Consider the following 21,018-nt stretch of genomic DNA (forward strand, 5'->3'; position numbering starts at 1 on the left):
GAATATGCAAGCACGACATGGTACAACTCACATTTTCACTCAGAATGCTGTTTCTGGGTATTGGCATGTTTCGCTCATAGGAAATCCCTATGATCTATGTGGATGTATATTTAAGCAGTGAGGCCAATCCAACAAGCAGTCAGAGGATCTCCTCTGATTGCTTGATCAGCAGCTACTGTCAAAAATAACTCATCTAATTCTGCCTGTTCATTTCCAACTCATTGATCAAAGCTGCGTCATAAACAATTAAGTAGGAGGAATAACAAGCAGCACAGGCTACAGAGCAACAGCACCTCTTTTTATATAAATGTTTTACAGTGCACTTGCATCATACAACTGTACTACTGAATCATTTTGCACCAAAAAGAACACAAATTTACATAACACTTTTCACGACCCCAGCACAAATTAGAGAGACAGCCAGTTAACCTAGACTACAAACTTTACACACTCAATCTCCCTGTGCTGTCTGCAGATTTTGACACAGTTGACCTCACCACCCTCCTCCAACATTTCTCCATCTTTGCCCAGTTGGGTGGGACTATCCTCACTTGGTTTAATTCTTGTCGATCCAGTAACAGCTATAGAATCTCTTGCAATGACTTTGGATGTGAATATAGAAGACATGATTAGTAATTTTGCAGATGACATCAAGATTGGTGGCATAGTGGATAGTGACTCAGGTTATCTTGGATTGCAATGGGATCTTGATCAATTGGGTCAGTAGGCTGATAAATGGCAGATGAAGTTTACTTTGGATAAATGCAAGGTGATTCATTTTAGTATCACGGCAGGACTCACTCAATTAATGGTCGGACATTGGGGAGAGTCACAGAACAAAGAGATCTCGGGGTACATGTTATAGCCCCTTGAAAGTGGAGTCACACATGGACTGAGTGGTGAAGAAGGCATTCAGCATGCTTGGTTTCATTGGTCAGAACTTTGAATACAGGAGTTGGGATGTCTTGTTGAAGTTGTACAAGATATTGGTAAGGCCACACTTAGGATACTGTTTACAATTTACAATTCTGGTCACCCTATTATAGAAAGGATATTATTAAACTGGAAAGAGTGCAGAAAAGATTTACTAGGATGCTACCAGGACTTGACGGTTTGAGTTATAAAGAAAGGCTGGATAGACTCACCATCCTCATACAGAGGGTGGTGAGTGTCTGGAACAAGCTGCTGGAGGTAGTAGTAGACACAAGTTTATCTTTTAAAAAACATTTAGACAGTTACATTGGAAAGATAGATATAGAGGGATGTGGGCAATTGGGACTAGCTTAGGGGTTTTTAAAAAAAAGCGGCATGGACAAGTTGGGCCAAAGAGCTTGTTTCCATGCTGTAATCTTCCATGATCTCTGGCTTCCTCTACACTTCCCCAGCAAACACACCTAGCACAGATAAAGAATGGGGTTAGATACAAAATAAAGCTCCTTCTACATCGTCCCCATCTAACACTCCCAGGACAGGTACAGCATGGGGTTAGATATTGAATAAAGCTCCCTCTACATTGTCCCAACCAAACATTCACAGGGCAGGTTCATATAGAGAATAAAGCTCCCTCTATACATCTCCATCAAACATTCCCAGGTAGGTACAGCATGAGGTTAGACACAGAGTAAAACTCCCTCTGCACTGACCCCATCAAATTCTCCCAGGCCAGGTACGATATGGGGTTCCATACTGGTAATATTCCCTCTACCCGAGGCGGCATTGTAGCACAGTGGTTAGCACCGCTGCTTCACAGCTCCAGGGACCTGAGTTCGGTTCCCGGCTTGGGTCACTGTCTATGTGGAGTTTGCACATTCTCCTTGTGTCTGCGTGGGTTTCTACTGGGTGCTCTGGTTTCCTCCCACAGTCCAAAGATGTGCGGGTTAGGTTGATTGGCCATGCTAAATTTGCCCTTAGTATCCAGGGATGCGTAGGTTAGAGGGATTAGCAGGTAAATATGTATGGATATGGGATGGGCCCTGGGTGGGATTGTGGTCGGTGCAGACTTGATGGGCCAGATGGCCTCTTTCTGCATTGTGGGGTTTCTATGATTTCTATGGGGGTAGGGCCTGGGATGGTGCAGGAGAGAAGGGTTCAGATACTTGGACAATTGGGGCTCATTCTGGGGTAGGTGGGACCTCTACAAGAGGGATGGTCTACACCTGAACCACAGGGGTACTAATATCTTGGGAGGGAAATTTGCCAATGCTATTCGGTGGGGTTTAAACTGATTCGGGGGGGGGATGGGAGCCTGAATTGTAGCTCCACTGTACAGGAGGATGAGAATAGGGAGGTCATGGATAAGGTTTCTAGGTCACAGCAGTGTATTGGCAGGCGGGAGGGTGGTTTGAAGTGTGTATACTTTAATGCAAGGAGCATACGCAATAAGGTGGATGAACTTACAGCCTGGATTGATGCCTGGGACTTCGATGTTGTGGCCATTTCAGAGACATGGATAGAGCAGGGACAGGAATGGTTGTTGCAGGTTCCGGGGTTCAGATGTTTCAGTCAGAGCAGAGAAGGTGGTAGAAGAGGGGGAGGCGTGGCATTGTTAGTCAAGGACAGTATTACAGTGGCAGAAAGGATGTTTGATGTGGACCTGTCTATTGAGGTAGTATGGGCTGAGATTAGAAACAGGAAAGGTCACCCTGTTGGGAGTTTTTTATAGACCTCCAAAAAGTTCAGAGATGTAGAGGAAAGGATTGCAAAGATGATCCTGGATAGGAGCGAAAGTAACAGGGTAGTTGTTATGGGAGACTTTAACTTTACAAATATCGATTGGAAAAGCTATAGTTCAAGCACGTTAGAGGGGTCAGTTTTTGTCCAATGTGTGCATGTAGATAGGCCAACAAGAGGTGAGGCTACATTGGATTTGGTACTGGGTAATGAACCAGACCAGGTGTTAGACTTGAAGATAGGTGAGCACTTTGGTGATAGTGACCACAATTCGGTTACGTTTACCTTAGTGATGGAAAGGGATAGGCATATACCGAAGGGCAGAAGTTATAGCTGGGGGAAAGGTAATTATGAGGCTATTAGGCGAGATTTAGGATACATAAGTTGGAGTAGGAAACTGCAGGGGCTGGGAACATCTGAAATGTGGAGCTTATTCAAGGAGCAGCTACTGCGAGTCCTTGATAAATATGTACCTGTCAGGCAGGGAGGAAGTGGTCGAGCGAGGGAACCATGGTGTACGAAGGAAGTTGAATCTCTGATGAAGAGGAAGAAGGAGACTTACGTAAAGATGAGAAGTGAAGGCTCAGTTAGGGCACTGGAGAGTTATAAATTAGCCAGGAAGGAGCTAAAGAGAGAGTTAAGAAGAGCCAGAAGAGGACATGAGAAGACTTTGGCGGATAGGATCAAGGAGAACCCTAAAGCTTTCTATAGGTATGTCAAGAATAAAAGATTGGTTAGGGCAGGATTAGGGCCAGTCAGAGACAGCAGTGGGAAATTGTGCGTGGAGCCTGAAGAGATAGGAGAGGCACTGAATGAGTATTTTTCGTCAGTACTCACGCAGGAAAAAAATCAGTGTAGTCAAGGAGAATACTGCAATACAGGGTTGTAGACTAGACAGGATTGAGGTACATAAGGAAGAGGTGTTAGCAATTCTTGAGAGTATAAAAATAGATAAGTCCCCTGGGCCGGATGGGATTTACCCTAGGATTCTCTGGGAAGCTAGGGAGGAGATTGCAGAGCCTTTGGCTTTGATCTTCATGTCGTCATTGGCTTCAGGTATAGTGCCAGAAGACTGGAGGATAGCAAATGTTGTCCCCTTGTTCAAGAAGGGGAGTAGAGACCATCCTGGGAATTATAGACCAGTGAGCCTTACTTCTGTTATGGGCAAAGTTTTGGAAAGAAGTATAAGGGATAGGATTTATAATCATCTAGAGAGAAATAAATTGATTAGGGGTAGTCAACACGGTTTTGTGAAGGGTAGGTCGTGCCTCACAAACCTTATCAAGTTTTTTGAAAAGGTGACCAAAGAGGTGGATAAGGGTAAGGCAGTTGTCGTGGCGTATATGGATTTCAGCAAAGATTTTGATAAGGTTCCCCATGGTAGGCTACTGCAGAAAATGCAGATGCATGGGATTGAGGGTGATTTAGCAGTTTGGATCAGGAATTGGCTAGCTGATAGAAGAGAGGGTGGTGGTTGATGGGAAATATTCAACCTGGAGTTCAGTTACTAGTGGTGTACCTCAAGGGTCTGTTTTGGGGCCACTGCGGTTTGTCATTTTTATAAATGACCTAGATGAGGGTGTAGAAGGATGGATTAGTAAATTTGCTGATGACACCAAAGTCAGAGGAGTTGTAGACAGTGAGGATGGATGTTACAGTTTGCAGAGGGACATAGATAAGCTGCAGAGCTGGGCCGAGAGGCGGCAAATGGAGTTTAATACGGAAAAGTGTGAGGTGATTCACTTTGGTAAGAATAACAGGAATACAGAATATAGGGCTAATGGAAGGTCTCTTAGTAGTGTCGACGAGCAGAGAGATCTCGTTGTACATGTGCATAGCTCCCTGAAAGTTGGCACCCAGGTTGATAAGGTTGTTAAGAAGGCGTACGGTGTGTTAGCTTTTATTGGTAGAGGGATTGAATTTCGGAGCCGTGAGGTCATGTTGCAACTGTACAAAACTCTGGTGCAGCCGCACTTGGAGTATTGTGTACAGTTCTGGTCGCCGCATTATAAGAAGGATGTGGAGGCATTGGAAAGGGTGCAGAGAAGGTTTACCAGGATGTTGTCTGGTATGGTGAGAAGGTCTTATGAGGAAAGGCTGAGAGACTTGAGGTTATTTTCATTAGAGAGAAGAAGGTTACAAGTTGACCTAATTGAGGCAAACAAGATGATCAGAGGGTTAGATAGCATGGACAGTGAGAGCCTTTTTCCTCGGATGGTGATGGCTAACACGAGGGGACATAGCTTTAAATTAAGGGGTGGTAATTATAGGACGGATGTCAGAGGTAGGTTCTTTACTCAGAGGGTAGTAAGGGCATGGAATGCCCTGCCTGCAGCAGTTGTGGACTCACCAACTTTAAGGGCGTTCAAATGGTCAGTGGATAGGCATATGGATAACATTGGAATAGCTTAGGTTAGAAGGTCATTAGACTGCTTCCACTGGTCAGCGCAACATCGAGGGCTGAAGGGCCTGTACTGCGCTGTAATGTTCTATGCTCTATGGATGGGATTGTGGTCAGTGCAGACTCGATGGGCCGAATGGACTCTTTCTGTACTATGATTTCTATGATTCATTTCCCCATCAAACACTCGCAGCACAGGTACAAGTATGGGGTTAGGTACAGACTAAAGCTCCATCTACACCGTCCCCATCTAATACTACCAGGGCAGGTACAGCATGGGGTTAGATATTGAATAAAGCTCCGTCTACACTTCCCAACCAAACATTCACATGGCATTAAATACTCCCAGGACAAGTTCAGCACATGGCTGGATAAAGAGTAAACGTCTATCTACACTGTCCACGACAAACACTCCAAGGAAAATACATTGTAAGGTGCAGAATAAAGTTCCCTCTACACTGTTTCCATCAAACCCTCCCAGGACAGGTACAACACGGGATTAAGTAAAGAACAAAGCTCCTTCTGCATGAACCCCATCAAAGACTCCCAGGATAGATGCAGCACAGTGTTTGATACAGAGTTATGCTCCCTCAACACTGTCACCATCAAACACTCCCAGACAGATAGATCATGGGGTTCGATATAAAGCAAAGCTCCGTCTATTTTGTCCCAATCATGCATTACTAGAACAGATACAGAATGGGCTTTGAAAAAGAGTAAAGATCCTCGAGAAGGTCACCATCAAATACTCCCAGGACAGGTACAGGCCGGAGTTAGATACATAGTAAATCTCCTTCTACCCTATTCATATCAAACACTCTTGGGACAGGTACAGCATTGGGTTAGATAAAGGTAAAGTTTCCTCTACACTGTTTCCATCAAATAATGTAAGAAGTCTCACAACACCAGGTTAAAGTCCAACAGGTTTACTTGGTAGCACAAGCCACTAGCTTTCGGAGCGCTGTCCCTTCATCAGGTAATAGAAACATAGAACATTACAGCTCAGTACAGGCCCTTCAGCCCTCAATGTTGTGCCAAGCTATGTCCAATCCCAAGATCAAGTTATCCCCTTCCTATAATTCTGGAGTGCTCCATGCGCCTATCCAATAACAGCTTGAAAGTTCCTAAAGTGCCCGATTCCACTATCACAGCAGACAGTCCATTCCACACCCCAACCACTCTCTGAGTGAAGAATCTACCTTGGACATCTCTCCTATATCTCACCCATGGACCTTATAATTATGCCCCCTAGTAACAGCTATAGCCACCCGAGGAAATAGTCTCGGCACATCCACTCTATCTATCCCCTCATCATCTTATAAACCTCTATTAAGTCACCTCTCATCCTCCTCCGCTCTAAAGAGAAAAGCCCCAGCTCCCTCACCCTTTCCTCATAAGATCTACCCTCCAAACCAGGCTGCATCCTGGTAAATCTCCTCTGCACTCTTTCCAATGTTTCCACATCCTTCTTATAGTGAGGTGACCAGAACTGAACATAATATTCCAAATGTGGTCTCACCAATGTTTGGTGTAGTTGCAGCATAACTCCACGGCTCTTAAACTCAAACCCCCGTTAGTAAATGCTAACACACTATAAGCCTTCTTCACAGCTTTATCCACTTGAGTGGCAACCTTCAGAGATCTGTAGATATGAACCCCAAGATCTCTCTGTTCCTCCACATTCCTTAGAACCCTGCCGTTGACCCTGTAATCTGCATTCAAGTTTGTCCTACCAAAATGAATCACCTCGCACTTATCAGGATTAAACTCCATCTGCCACTTTTCGGCCCAGCTCTGCATCCTATCAATTTCTCTTTGCAGCCTGCAAGAGCCCTCCACCTCATCCACTACTCCGCCAATCTTGGTGTCATCAGCAAATTTATTAACCCACCCTTCAGCTCCCTCTTCCAAGTCATTGATAAAATTCGCAAAAAGCAGAGGACCCAGCACTGATCCCTGTGGTACACTGCTGGTAACTGCCCTCCACTCTGAAAATTTTCCTTCTACCACCACCCTCTGTCTTCTATGATACAGCCAGTTACTTATCCAATCGGCCAAATTTCCTTCTATCCCACACCTCCTTATCTTCTTCATGAGCCTACCATGGGGAACCTTATCAAATGCCTTACTAAAATCCATGTATATGACATCAACTGCTCTACCTTCATCCCCACACTTAGTTACCTCCTCAAAGAATTCAATCAAATTTGTGAGGCAGAACTTACCCCTCATGAAACCGTGCTGACTATCCCAGATTAAACTGAATCTTTCCAAATGGTCATAAATCCTATCTCTCAGGACCCTTTCCATTAACTTACCGACATAAGACTAACTGGCCTATAATTACCAGGGTCATTCCTATTTCCTTTCTTGAAAACAGGAACAACATTTGCCACTCTCCAGTCCTCTGGCACTATCCCCGTGGACAGTGAGGACCCAAATATCAAAGCTAAAGGCACCGCAATCTCATCCCTTGCCTCCCAAAGTATCATAGGATATATCCCATCTGGCCCAGGGTTTTTCCAAAATTGCTAATACATCCTCCCTCAGAACACCTACCTCCTCCATCCTAACAGCCTGTATCAAACACTCCTCCTCAAAAACATGGCCCCCCTCCTTAGTGAACACTGAAGAAAAGTATTCATTCAACGCCTCACCTATCTCTTCTGACTCCATGCACAAGTTCCCACTACTATCCTTGACTGGCCCTAACCTCACCCTGGTCATTCTTTTATTTCTCACATAAGAGTAAAAAGCCTTGGGGTTTTCTTTTATCCGACCCACCAAGGACTTCTCATGCCCCCTCCTAGCTCTCCTAACTCATTCCTAGCTACCTTGTAACACTCAAGCGACCCAACTGAATCTTGTTTTTTCATCCTTACATACGCTTCCTTTTTCCTCTTGACAAGACATTCAACCTCCTTTGTGAACCATGGTTCCTTCACTCGGCCATTTCCTCCCTGCCTGCCAGGGACATACCTACCAAGGACAGTGACAGTTCTGATCACAAACAGGGCATGTAAAGGCACAATTTACAAAATAATGGTTGGAATGCAAGACTTTACAGGTAATCAAGTCTTAAAGCTACAGACAATGTGAGTGGAGAGAGGGTTAAGCACAGGTTAAAGAGATATGTATTGTCTCCAGCCAGGACAGTTAGTGAGATTTTGCAAGCCCAGGCAAGTTGTGGGGGTTACAGATAGTGTGACATGAACCCAAGATCCCAGTTGAGGCTGTCCTCATGTGTGCAGAACTTGGCTATCAGTCTCTGCTCAGCAAATCTGCATTGTCATGTTCATGAAGGCCGCTTACCGAAGATCAGAAGCCAAATGCCCATGACTGCTGAAATATTCGCCAACAGGAAGAGAACACTCTTGCCTGGTGATTGTTGAGTGGTGTTCATTCATCCGTTGTCTTAGCGTCTGCACGGTGTCCCCAGTGTACCATGCCTTGGGACATCCTTTCCTGCAGTGTATCAAGTAGACAACGTTGGCGGAGTTGCAAGTGTATGTACCATGTATCTAGTGGATAGTGTTCTCACGTGAGATGATGGCATCCATGTCGATGATCCAGCACCTCTTCCAGAGGTTGCTGTGGCAGGGTTGTGTGGTGTCTTGGTCACTGTTCTCTGAAGGCTGGGTAGTTTGCTGTGGACAATGGTCTGTTTGATGTTGTGTGGTTGTTTGAAGGCAAGAAGTGGGGGTCTGGGGATAGCCTTGGCGAGATGTTCGTCTTCATCAATGACATTTGAAGGTTTCGGAGAAGATGTCACAGCTTCTCTACTTTGGGGAAGTACTGGACGACGAAGGGTACTCTGTCCGCCGTGTCCCATGTTTGTCTTCTGAGGAGGTTAGTGCGGTTTTTTGCTGTGGCGCTTCGGAACTGTCGATCGATGAGTTGTGCGCCATATCCTGTTCTTATGGTTGGGTACAGATAAGGCTCCCTCTATACAGTCCCCATCAAACAGTCCTAGGACAGGTGCAGTATGGGGTGAGATACAGAATAAAGTCCCCTCTGCATTGTCTGAATCAAACATTCTCAGAACTGGTACAAAATGCGATTAGATACAGGATAAAGTTCCCTCTATACATCCTTATCAACCATTCCCAGAGTAGGTACAGCAAGAGGTTAGATTCAGACTAAAACTCCCTCTGCACTGTCCCCATCAAACTCTCCCAGGACAGGTACAGTACAGGGTTAGATGCAGAGTAAAGCTCCCTCTGTACTGTCTCCATCAAACACTCCCAGGATAGGTACAGCATGGGGTCAGATACAGAGTTACGCTTCCACAACACTGTCACTGTTGTGGGAAATTCTTCCAAGGTGGCCTGATTAATTTAAAGATTAATTCAAAAATAATCTTTTTATTAACATTTTACTTTCACAAAGGCCATAAAAAATATACTCAATTCAAGGAAAATCTTTAATTAAACTATCTTTATTAATACTTTGAAATGTCTGAATAACAATTTAATATTAAGAAATGAATACAAACATACAATTAGAACAAGACAAATCCCATTTTGGTCCAAAATGGGAGATCTATGGTTCCACCAATACAGGTAATGCGTTAGCAGGCTTTTCACAAAAATCTCAGATTTCATGCTAAAAACTAGAATAATTATACTTTTTTAAAATCAGATTAATCTGCCCCGTGCTTAATTAACAGCAATTTCATTCATTTATTGATCTGTCAATCTAAAGAAGGCATGTCCTTCAATCAATAAAATCTTTGACACATTCGAATATAAATATGTGATAAGTCTGTCTATTTTACAGAAGTTCTCTCCCAAAAAATGACTTCTTACGATTCAGTATTTCTCCAACCAATTTAAAACGGTTCTATTGAAGGCACCTTTAACTATTGGACTTATTTCCCTGGCTTTGATATGCATTGGTAATTTACTTTGTTGCATTATTTGTGCCTGACCTGTGCTGATACTTTTCATGAATACATCTTCCATTTTCCTGGCATGTTACAACTTAATTTCTTAGCAAAACAAATCTCATTTCATAGAGAACATCATTAATATGCTACTTAAATATTTTGTATTATTCTCAAATCACAGATTAAAACATTAGCTACTAATTATCCTCAAATTGGGTATATAGAGTTAATCAGAATTCTTAACTACAAATTAAGTTTTCCTAACTGATTTTCTTATCTCTGATATTGACTTTTGACTGGCTTTTGGCCCAGAACATTTCAAACTTTGTTTCCGTTTCTTAATCAAAAAGTCCATTGTGTTTCTACATCTCTCATTTCAGTTCAAATTAATCTTGCACATTGGCCTTGAATGACAATTCGGCATTAATTTTTCATATAAAGTTTATAACATATAAAACATGTTCATACAATTCAAATATTTATTTAAAGCAGCTGTTTATCTGATGATGGGCTGATTCCAATAACTAATTCCTAATCTACCTAGTCCCTGTTAATTCCCTTCTACAGTCACCATCAAAATCTCCCAGGGCAAATACAGCATAGGGCTAGATACAGAGTAAAGCTCCACCTACACTGTCCACATCAATCACTCCCAGGACAGGTCAAGCATGGAGTTTGATAGAAAGCAAAGCTCCCTCTACATTGTCTCCTTCGAGCACTACCAGGATAGATACAGCAAGGTCACCATCAAACACTCCCAGGACATGTACAGCATGGGATTATATACAGAGTAATACTCTCTTTACGTTTTCCCCATTAAGCACTACCAAGATAGAGATAGCACAGGGTTAGATAAAGCATAAAGCTCCCACTACCCTATCCCTATCAAACATTCCCAGTACAGATAGAGCACATGGTTAGATACAGAATAAAGCTCCCCATCAAACCCTCACAGGACAGGTATTGCAGGGGTGAGATATAGAGTTAGGCTCCCCCAATACTGTTCCCATCAAACATTCTCAGGGTAGGTACAGCATGACATTAGATAGAGACTAAAACTTTCTCTGCACTGTCCCCATCAAATTTTTCTAGGACAGGTACGCTACAGGGTTACATACAGAGTAAAGTTCCCTCTATATTGTCCCCATCAAACATCCAAGGTCAGATACAGCACATAGTTCGATAAAGACTAAAGCTCCATCTTCACTGTCCCCATCAAACACTGTAAAAAGTCTGACAACACCAGGTTTAAGTCCAACCGATTTATTTGATAGTAAACTCACAAGCTTTCGGGTTAGCCCCTTCGTCAGGTGAATGGAGAGTTCTGGCCTCAGACAGAGCATATAACAACACAGACAGTTCACAGATTACTGATTAGAATGTGAATCTTTCGCATTCTAATTCTAAGATTCACATTCTAATCAGTAATCTGTGAACTGTCTGTGTTGTTATATGCTCTGTCTGAGGCCAGAAATCTCCATTCACCTGACGAAGGGACTAACCTGAAAGCTAGTGAGTTTACTATCAAATAAATCGGTTGGACTTAAACTTGGTGTTGTCAGACTTTTTACTGCGCTTACCCCATTCCAACGCCGGCATATCCACATCATGCCCATCAAACACTCCCAGGAAAAGTGGAGCATGAGGTTTGACACAAAGCAAGCTTTCTCTACACTGTACCCAACATGCACAACAGGACAGATACAGCATAGGGTTCAAAAAAGAGTAAAGATTCTCAACATGATCACATCAAACACTCCCAGAACAGGTAAAGCATGGGATTATTTACAAAGTAAATTTCTTTCTACACTGTTCCCAAACATTCCCAGGACAAGTATAACACATCATAGAGATTTACAACATAGAAACAGGCTCTCTGCCCAACTTGTCCATGCCACCCTTTTTTTTAAACCCTTAAGCTAATCCCAATTGCCCGCATTTGGCCCATATCCCTCTACACCCATGTAACAGTCTAAATGCCTTTTAAAAGACAAAATTGTACCTACCTCTACTACTACCTCTGGCAGCTTGTTCCAGGCACTCACCAACCTCAGTGTGAAAAAATTGCCCTTCTGGACCCTTTGGTATCTCTCCCCTCATACCTAAAACCTATGCCCTCTAGTTATAGATTCCCCTTCCTTTGGGAAAAGATATTGACTATCTAGCTGATCTGTGCCCCTCATTATTTTATAGACCTCTATAAGATCACCCCTCAGCCTCCTACACTCCAGAGAAAAAAATCCCAGTCTATCCAGCCTCTCCTCATAACTCAAACCATCAAGTCCTGGTAGCATCCTATTAAAAAACAAAATCCTATATATACTGGGATTCTGAAATAAAAACAAAACTGCTGCAAATGGAGATTGAACTGTCAGAATTGGAGAATTACTGGGCTATCTTCCAATCTTTGAAAAGTGAGGGTGGTGCCAGCTGATTGAAAAGTAAATGTTGACACCCTTTTGTACAAGTAAGGGAATAAGTGACTTCTAGTAACTTGGTACAACTCCAACAGATGTTATTTTCTAAGCAAGCGAAATTTTAGGGCAATTGCTCTCACTGGTTGTAGCCTTTTGCATAACTGATACCATCCAGGACAAAGCAGCCTGCTTAGTTCGCATCCCATTCCCCATATTCAACATTCACTCCTCCCCGCCATCAGTGTACAGTGGCAACCATGTGTTCCATCATGTGTTATAACCATGTGTTATAGCTTCAAATTAAGGGGTGGTAGTTATAGGACGGATGTCAGAGGTAGGTTCTTTACCCAGAGGGTGGTGAGCGATTGGAATGCCCTGCTTGCTGCAGTTGTAGATGCGCCTAGTTTGGGGGCGTTAAGAGATCCGTGGATAGGTTTATGGATGGAAAGGGATTGGTTTAGGTGAGACGGTCATTGCTTTTTTAATTGGTCGGCGCAACATCGTGGGCCGAAGGGCCTGTTCTGCGCTGTTATGTTCTATCTATCTATCTACTAAGTATTTTTCTGCACTCTTTCTAGTTTAATAATATACTTCCTATAATAGGGTGACCAGAACTGTACACAGTATTCTAAGTGTGGCCGTACCAATGTATTGTACAACTTCAACAAGACAGCCCAACTTCTGCATTCAACATTCTGACCAATGAAACCAAGCATGCTGAATGCCTTTTCACCACTCTGTTCATCTGTGATTCTACTTTCAAGGAGCTAAGAACCTGTACCCCTAGATCTTTTTGTTCTGTAACTCTCCCCAACGTCCTACCATTAACTGCATAAGTCCTGCTCTGGTTCATTCTACCAAAATGCATCACTCAAATTAATTTAAATTAAACTCCATCTGCGATTCGTTAGCCCACTAGCCCATTGATCAAGATCCAGTTGCAATCCTAGATAACCTTCTTCACTGTCCACTATGCCAATAGTCTTGGTATCATTTGCAAACTTACTAACCATGCCTCCTATATTCTCATCCAAATCATTTATATAAATGATAAATAACAGTGGAACCAGCACTGATCCCTGAGGCACACCACTGGTCACAGGCCTCCAGTTTGAAAAAGAACTCTCTACAAACCACCTCTGGCTTCTGCCATCAAGCCAATTTTGTGTCCATTTAGCTACTTCAGCCTGGTTCCCTTGAGAAACAACAACCTATCATGCGGTACCTTGTCAAAGGCCTTGCTAAAGTCCATGTAGACAACATCAACTACACTGCCCTCATTCACTGTCTTGGTTACCCCCTCAAAAAACACAATCAAATTTGTGAGACATGATTTTCCACTCACAAAGCTATGCTGACTGTCCTAAATCAGTCGTTGCATCTCTAAATGCCTGCAGATCCTGTCTCTCAAAATACCTTCCAACAATTTACCCACCACAGATGTGAGGCTCAGCGGCCTGTAGTTCCCAGGCTTTTCCCTGCAACCCTTTTTAAACAGAGGCACAATATTTCCCACTCTCCAATCTTCAGGCACCTCACTGTGACTATCAATGTTACAAATATCTCTGCTAGGAATTCGCAATTTCTTCCCTAGCCTCCTACAATGTATCCTCCCTGGGATACACTTCATCAGATCCCGGGGATTTATCTACCTTGATGCACTTTAAGACTTGCAGCACCTCCTCTATAATACGTACACACCTCAAGACATCACTATTTATTTCCCCAAGTTTTCTAACATCCATGCTTTTCTCAACAGTAAATACTGATGAGATATATTAATTTAGGACTTCACCCATCTCCTGTGGATCTGCACATAGATGACCTTGTTGATCCTTCAGAGGCCCTACTCTCTCCCTAGTTATTCTTTTGCCCTTTATGTATTTGTAGAAGCTCTTTGGATTCTCTTTTACCTTATCTGCCAAAACAATCTTGTGTCCCCTTTTTGCCTCCTGATTTCTCTCTCAACCCTACACCTACACCCCCATACACTTCAAGGGATTCACTTGATCCCAGCTGCCTATGCATATCATGTCCCTCTTTCTTCTTCTTGACAAGGGCCTCAATATCCCTAGTCATCCAGGGTTCTCTGCTTCTACCAGCCTTGTCCTTCACACTAAGAGGAATGTGCTTATTCTGAACCCTGGTTAACACACTTTTAAAAGCCTCCCACTTAACAGATGTCCCTTTGCCTTCCCACAGACTCCCCCAATTAACTTTTGAAAGTTCCTGCCTGATACCATCAAAATTGGCCTTGCCCCAATGGCTAGGTAAAGAGTAAATCTCCCTCAACACTGTCTGTATCAAACATTCCCAGGACAGGTACAGCATCAGGTTACATACAGATAAAGTTCCCTCTACAGTCCCCATCAAACACTCCCAAACACAAGTGCAGTATGGGGTTAGATATGGAATAAAGCTCCCTCTACACTGTCCACATCAAACAACCCAGAACAGATATTAAAGTGGTTAAGATAAAGCTGCCTCAACACTTTTCCCAATAAACACTGATGTGGACACTCACCTGATGAAGGAACGGCTTTCCGAAAGCTTGTGGGTTTACTATCAAATAAACTTGTTGGACTTTAACCTGGTGTTGTGAGACTTCTTACTGTGTTTACCCATTAAACACTCCCAGGACAATGACAGCATATGGTTGGATAACGAGTAAATGCCCCTCTACACTGCCCACAACAAACATTATGATATGGAGATGCCGGCTTTGGACTGGGGTAAACACAGTAAGGAGTCTCACAGCACCAGGTTAAAGTCCAACAGGTTTATTTGGTAGCAAAAGCCACTAACTTTTGGAGCACTCGCTGCTCCTTCATCAGGTGAGTGGGATTTCAGTTCATAAGCAGGGCATATAAAGGCACAAACTCAATTTACAAAATAATGGTTGGAATGCGAATCTTTACAGGTAATCAAGTCTTAAAGGTACAGACAATGTGAGTGGAGAGAGGGTTAAGCACAGGTTAAAGAGATGTGTATTTATTGTCTCCAGCCACAATAGTTAGTGAGATTTGGCAAGCCCAGGCAAGCTGTGGGGGTTACAGATAGTGTGACATGAACCCAAGATCCTGGTTGAGGCCATCTGCATGTGTGCGGAACTTGGCTGTCAGTCTCTGCTCAGCGACTCTGTATTGTCGTGTGTCATGAAGGCTGCCTTGGAGAACGCTTACCTGAAGATCAGAGGCCGAATGCCCATGACCGCTGAAGTGTTCCCCAACAGGAAGAGAGCACTCTTGCCTGGTGATTGTCGAATGGTGTTCATTCATCCGTTGTCATAGTGTCTACATGGTCTCCCCAATGTATCATGCAACAAACATGTACAACATTCCCAGGACAGATATATCACGGGGTTAGATGCAGAATAAAGCTCCCTCTACACTGTTTCCATCAAACGCTTCTGGGACAGGTGCAGCACAGGGTGAGGTAAAGAACAAAGCTCCCTCTTCACTGTCCCCATCAAACACACCCAGAACAGGTACAGCACCAGGCTAGATACAGATAAAGCTCCCTCTTCACTGTCCCCATCAAACACTCCCTGGACAGTTGCAGTACGGGGTTAAACTTGGAATAAAGCTCCATCTATACTCTCCCAATCAAATGCTCACAGGACAAGTTCAGATAGAGAATAATGCTCCCTCTATACATTCCCATCAAACATTCCCAGAGAGGGTACAGCATGAGATTAGATGCAGAGTAAAACTCCCTCTGCACTGTCCCCATCAAACCCTCCCAGGGCAGGTACACAATAAGGTAGATACTGAGTAATGGTCCCTCTATACTTCCTCATCAAACACTCCCAGCGCAGGCGCAGTATGGGGTTAGATACAGAATAAAGCTCTCTCTACACCGACCCCATCTAACATTCCCAGGACAGGTACAGCATGGAGTTAGATAAAAACTTATGTTGCCAATAAACTTTCCTCATAAACACTCCCAGGACAGGTGCAGTACTGGATTAGATATAAGAACATAAGAAATAGGAGCAGGAGTAGGCCATTTAGCCCTTTGAGCCTACCCCGCCGTTCAATAAGATTATGGCTGATCCGAAGTGGATCAGTTCCACTTTCCCGCTTTCTCCCCATAACCTTTAATTCCCTTGTCTATCAGAAACCTATCTACCCGTGACTTAAATGTATTCAGCATGGTAGCCTCCACCACTTCAACGGGCAGAGAATTCCAGAGACTCACCACCCTTTGAGTGAAGAAGTTCCTCCTCAACTCTGATCTAAACTGCGCCCCCCCTTATTTTGAGGCTGTGCCCTCTAGTCCTGCTATCCTTTCTAAGCGGGAAGAACCTCTCCACCCCTACCCTATCTATCTCCTTCATTATCTTATATGTCTCTGTAAGGTCCCCCCTCAAACTCCAACGAGTACAGACCCAGTCTATTCAATCTATCCTCATAGGTTAACCCCCTCATCTCGGGTATCAGCCTAGTGAACCTCCTCTGCACTCCCTCCAATGCCAATATATCCTTCCACAAGTGCGGTAACCAAAACAGCACACAGTACTCCAGCTGCAGCCTCACCAGTGCCCTGTACAGTTGCAGCAAGACCTCCCTGCTTTTATATTCTATCCCCCTCGCTATAAAGGCCAACATTCCATTCTCCTTCTTGACCACCTGCTGCACCTTCAGACTGGGTTTTTGCGATTCATGCACAAGGACCCCCAGGTCCCTCTGCACCATAGTATGCTGCAGCTTTTTGCCCTTTAAATAATAATCCCTCCTACTGTTATTTCTACCAAAGTGGATAACCTCACACTTGCTAACATTATACTCCATCTGCCAGGTCCTCACCCACTCTCTTAGCCTATCCAGATCTCTCTGCAGACTTTCCTCGCCCTCCACGCAATTTGCTTTTCCACTCATCTTCGTGTCATCAGTAAATTTCATCTCACTACACTCAGCTCCCTCTACACTGTCCCAATCAAGCACTCAGAAGGCAGGTTCAGATGGAGAATAAATACAGGAGTTGGAATGTCTTGTTAAAATTGTACAAGACATTGATAAGGCCACACTTGGAATACTGTGTACAGTTCTGGTCACCCTATTATAGAAAGAATATTATGAAACTAGAAAGAGTGCAGAAGAGATTTACTAGGATGCTACCGGGACTTGATCCTTTCCCAAAGGGAGGGGATAAGTTTAAGGTGAGAGGGGAGAGATACAAAAGGAGGGGCAATTTTCTCACACAGAGGGTGGTGAGTGTCTGGAAAGGCTGCCAGAGTAGTAGTAGAGGCGGGTACAATGTTGTCTTTTAGAAAGCATTTAGACAGTCACATGGGTAAGATGGGTGTAGAGGAATATGGGCCAAATGCTGGCAATTGGGTATAGCTTACGAGTTTCAAAAAAGGCAGCATGGACAAGTTGGGCCGAAGGGCCTATTTTCATGCTGTAAACTCCATGAGTCTATGACTCTATAAAGCTCCCTCTATACATTCCCATCAAATATTCCCAGGGTAGATACAGCATGAGGCAAGGTTCAGAGTAAAACTCCCTCTGTTCTGTCCCCATCTAACACTCCCAGGATAGGTACAGCATGGGAGTAGATAGAGTTAAACTCCCACTAAACTTTCCCCATTAACATCCCAGGATAAGTACAGCATGGGGTTTGATATAGAGTAATGCTCCCTCTACACTGCCCACGTCAAGCAGTCCCAGGACAGGTACATTACGGGGTGAGATGCAGAGTAAATCTCCCTTGACACTACTTCCATCAAACCCTCCCATGACAGGTACAACACAGGGTTAGGCAAAGAACAAAGGTCCCTCTACATTGTCCCCAGCAAACACACCCAGATGCAAACCAAAGCTCCCTCTACATTGTCTGAATCATGCACTCCCAGAACAGATAAAGCATGAGGTTTGAAAAAGAGTAAAGATTCTTGACATGATTACCATCAAACACTCCCAAGGACAGGTACAGAGAGGTTAGATACAGAGTAAATCTCGTTCTACACTGTCCACACCAATCACTCCCAGTATACGTACAGTACCGGGTTAGATAAAAATAAAGCTCCCTCTACAATGTTCCAGTCAAACACTTCCCAGACAAGGACAACATGTGACTAGATGAGTAAACCTCCCTCTACATTGACTATCTCAAACATTCCAAGGACAGGTACAGCACAAGGTTAGATATAGATAAAGCTCCCTCTACACAGTCCCCATCAAACACTCCCAGGACAGATGCAGTATGGGGTGAGATAGGGGAGAGGCTGAATAAACTAGGCTTGTACTCGTTAGAGTTTAGAAGAATGAGGGGAGATCTCATTGAGACGTATAAGATGATGAATGGGATGGATAGGATAGAGGTGGAGAGGCTCTTCCCGCTCAGAAAGGACAGTAGGACTAGGGGGCACAGCCTCAAGATAAAGGGGGGGCGGTTTAGAACGGAGTTGAGGAGGAACTTCTTCACTCAAAGGGTGGTGAATCTCTGGAATTCTCTGCCCGTTGAGGTGGTGGAGGCTGCCTCACTCAATATTTTTAAGACGCAGGTTGATGGGTTTTTGATAAGTGAGGGGATTAAGGGTTATGGGGAAAGGGTGGGAATGTGGAACTGAGCCACAACAGATCAGCCATGATCTTATCGAATGGCGGGGCAGGCTCGAAGGGCTAGATGGCCTACTCCTGCTCCTATTTCTTATGTTCTTATGTTCTTTAGTACAGGGTTAGATACAGCATAAAGCTCCCTCTATACATCCCCATCAAACACTCCCAGGACAAGTACAGCACGAAGTTAGTTAAAGAATGAAGCTCCCTTTTCACTATCCCCTCAAACACTGCCACAACAGATGCAGCATGGGGTTAGAACAGAGGAAAGCTTCCGCTAAATTATCCCCATTATACTCCCAGGACAGGTACAGCATGTGATTAGATACAGAAAATGCTCCCTCTACACTGTTTCCATCAAACCCTTCCAGGACAGGTACAACACAGGGTTAGATACAGAGAAAAGCTCCCTCTATACTGTTCCTATTAAACACTCCCCGGTAAAGTACAGTACATGGTTAGATAAAGAGTAAATTTCCCTCTACACTGTCCCTATCGAACGCACCCAGGACAGGTGCATTCTGGGTCAGATGCAGAGTAAAGCTCCCTCTACACTGTTGCCATCAAACACTCCAGGACAGTTTGAGCTTGGTGTTTGATACAAAGCTTTCTCTATATTGTCCCCATCAAGCATTACCAGGACAAATACAACACGGGGTTAGATAAAGTGTAAAGTTCCTTGACACGGTCACCATCAAACACTCCCAGGGCAGGTACAGCATGGGGTTAGATATAGAGAAATGCTCCCACTGCATTGTCCACATCAAACACTCTTAGTACAGATACAGCACCAGGTTAGGTAAAGGTAAAGCTCCCTCTTCACTGTCCCCATCAAACTCTCCCAGGCAGATAGATCACAGCGTTTGAAACAAAGCCAAACTCCCACTACTTTGTCCCCATCATGCACCACCAGGACAGATGAAGCACAGGGTTTGAAAAAGAGGAAAGATCCCTGACAAGGTCACCATCAAACAATCTCAGGACATGTACAACATGTGGTTAGATGCAGAGTAAATCTTCTTCTACATTGTTCACATCAAACAACACCTAATACAGGTACAGCACCCGGTTAGATAAAGGTAAAGCTCCCTCTGCATTGTTTCCATCAAACACTCCCAGGACAAGGACAACATATGGGTAGATAAAGAATAAATCTCCCTCTACACTATCTATATCAAACATTCTGAGGACAGGTACAGCACAGTGTTAGATACAGATTAAGTTCCCTTTACACAGTCCCTATCAAACACTCCCAAGACAGGTGCAGTACAGGGTTAGATACAGAATAAAGTTCCATCTATACATCCCCATTAAACATTCACACAGTAGGTATAGCATGGGGTTAGATACAGACTAAAACTCCCTCTGCACTATCCTCATAAAACTCTCCCAAGGCAGATACAGTACGGGGTTAGATGCAGAGTAAAGTTCTCTCTACACTATCCCTATCAAGCACTCCCAGCACAAGTGCAGTATGAGGTTAGATACAGAATAAAGCTCCCTTTACACTGTCCCCAACAAATACTCCCACAACAGGTGCAGTACAGGATGAGATAAAAAGTAAAGCTCCGACCGAATTGTCCCCATCAAACACTCCCAGGATAGGTACAGCACAGTGTTATAAACAAAGTTACGCTTCCTCCACACTGTCACCATCTAAATCTCCCAGGACAAGTACAGCATGGGGCTAGACACAGAGTAAGGCTCCATCTACACCGTCCACATCAATCACTCTCAGGACGGGTAGAGCACAGGGTTCCGATGTAAAGCAAAGCTCCCTCCATTTTCTCCCCGTCAAGCACTACCAGGACAGAAACAGTATGGGGTTATATAAAGAATAAAACTCCCTCGACACGGTCACCATCCATCAAACACTCCCAGAACAGGTACAGCATGAGGTAAGATACTAGTACCTGGTTACTATCTCCAGTGCTTCAGTGTGGGGCTGGATTGATGTTCTGTTGCCATTCAACCCTCACAGTGAACAGAGGCGACGAGCTTTCATAAACTTTGTCTGCCAGTTGATAAGTTCCCATGTCCCAGAGAAGATGGACTCAGTCCACAGCCAGGATTCTTGGT

General features: G+C 43.9%; 1 protein-coding gene across 1 annotated transcript in view; it reads right to left on the minus strand.

Annotated features, from left to right (window-relative positions):
- LOC145344350 (ubl carboxyl-terminal hydrolase 18-like) overlaps positions 1–21,018 on the minus strand; it is a 108,049-nt gene that overhangs the window by 12,056 nt on the left and 74,975 nt on the right. The window lies entirely within an intron of this gene.

The sequence above is a fragment of the Carcharhinus amblyrhynchos genome, chromosome 6, assembly GCF_965287045.1.
Source record: "Carcharhinus amblyrhynchos chromosome 6, sCarAmb.v2.hapA, whole genome shotgun sequence".
NCBI lineage: Eukaryota > Metazoa > Chordata > Chondrichthyes > Carcharhiniformes > Carcharhinidae > Carcharhinus > Carcharhinus amblyrhynchos.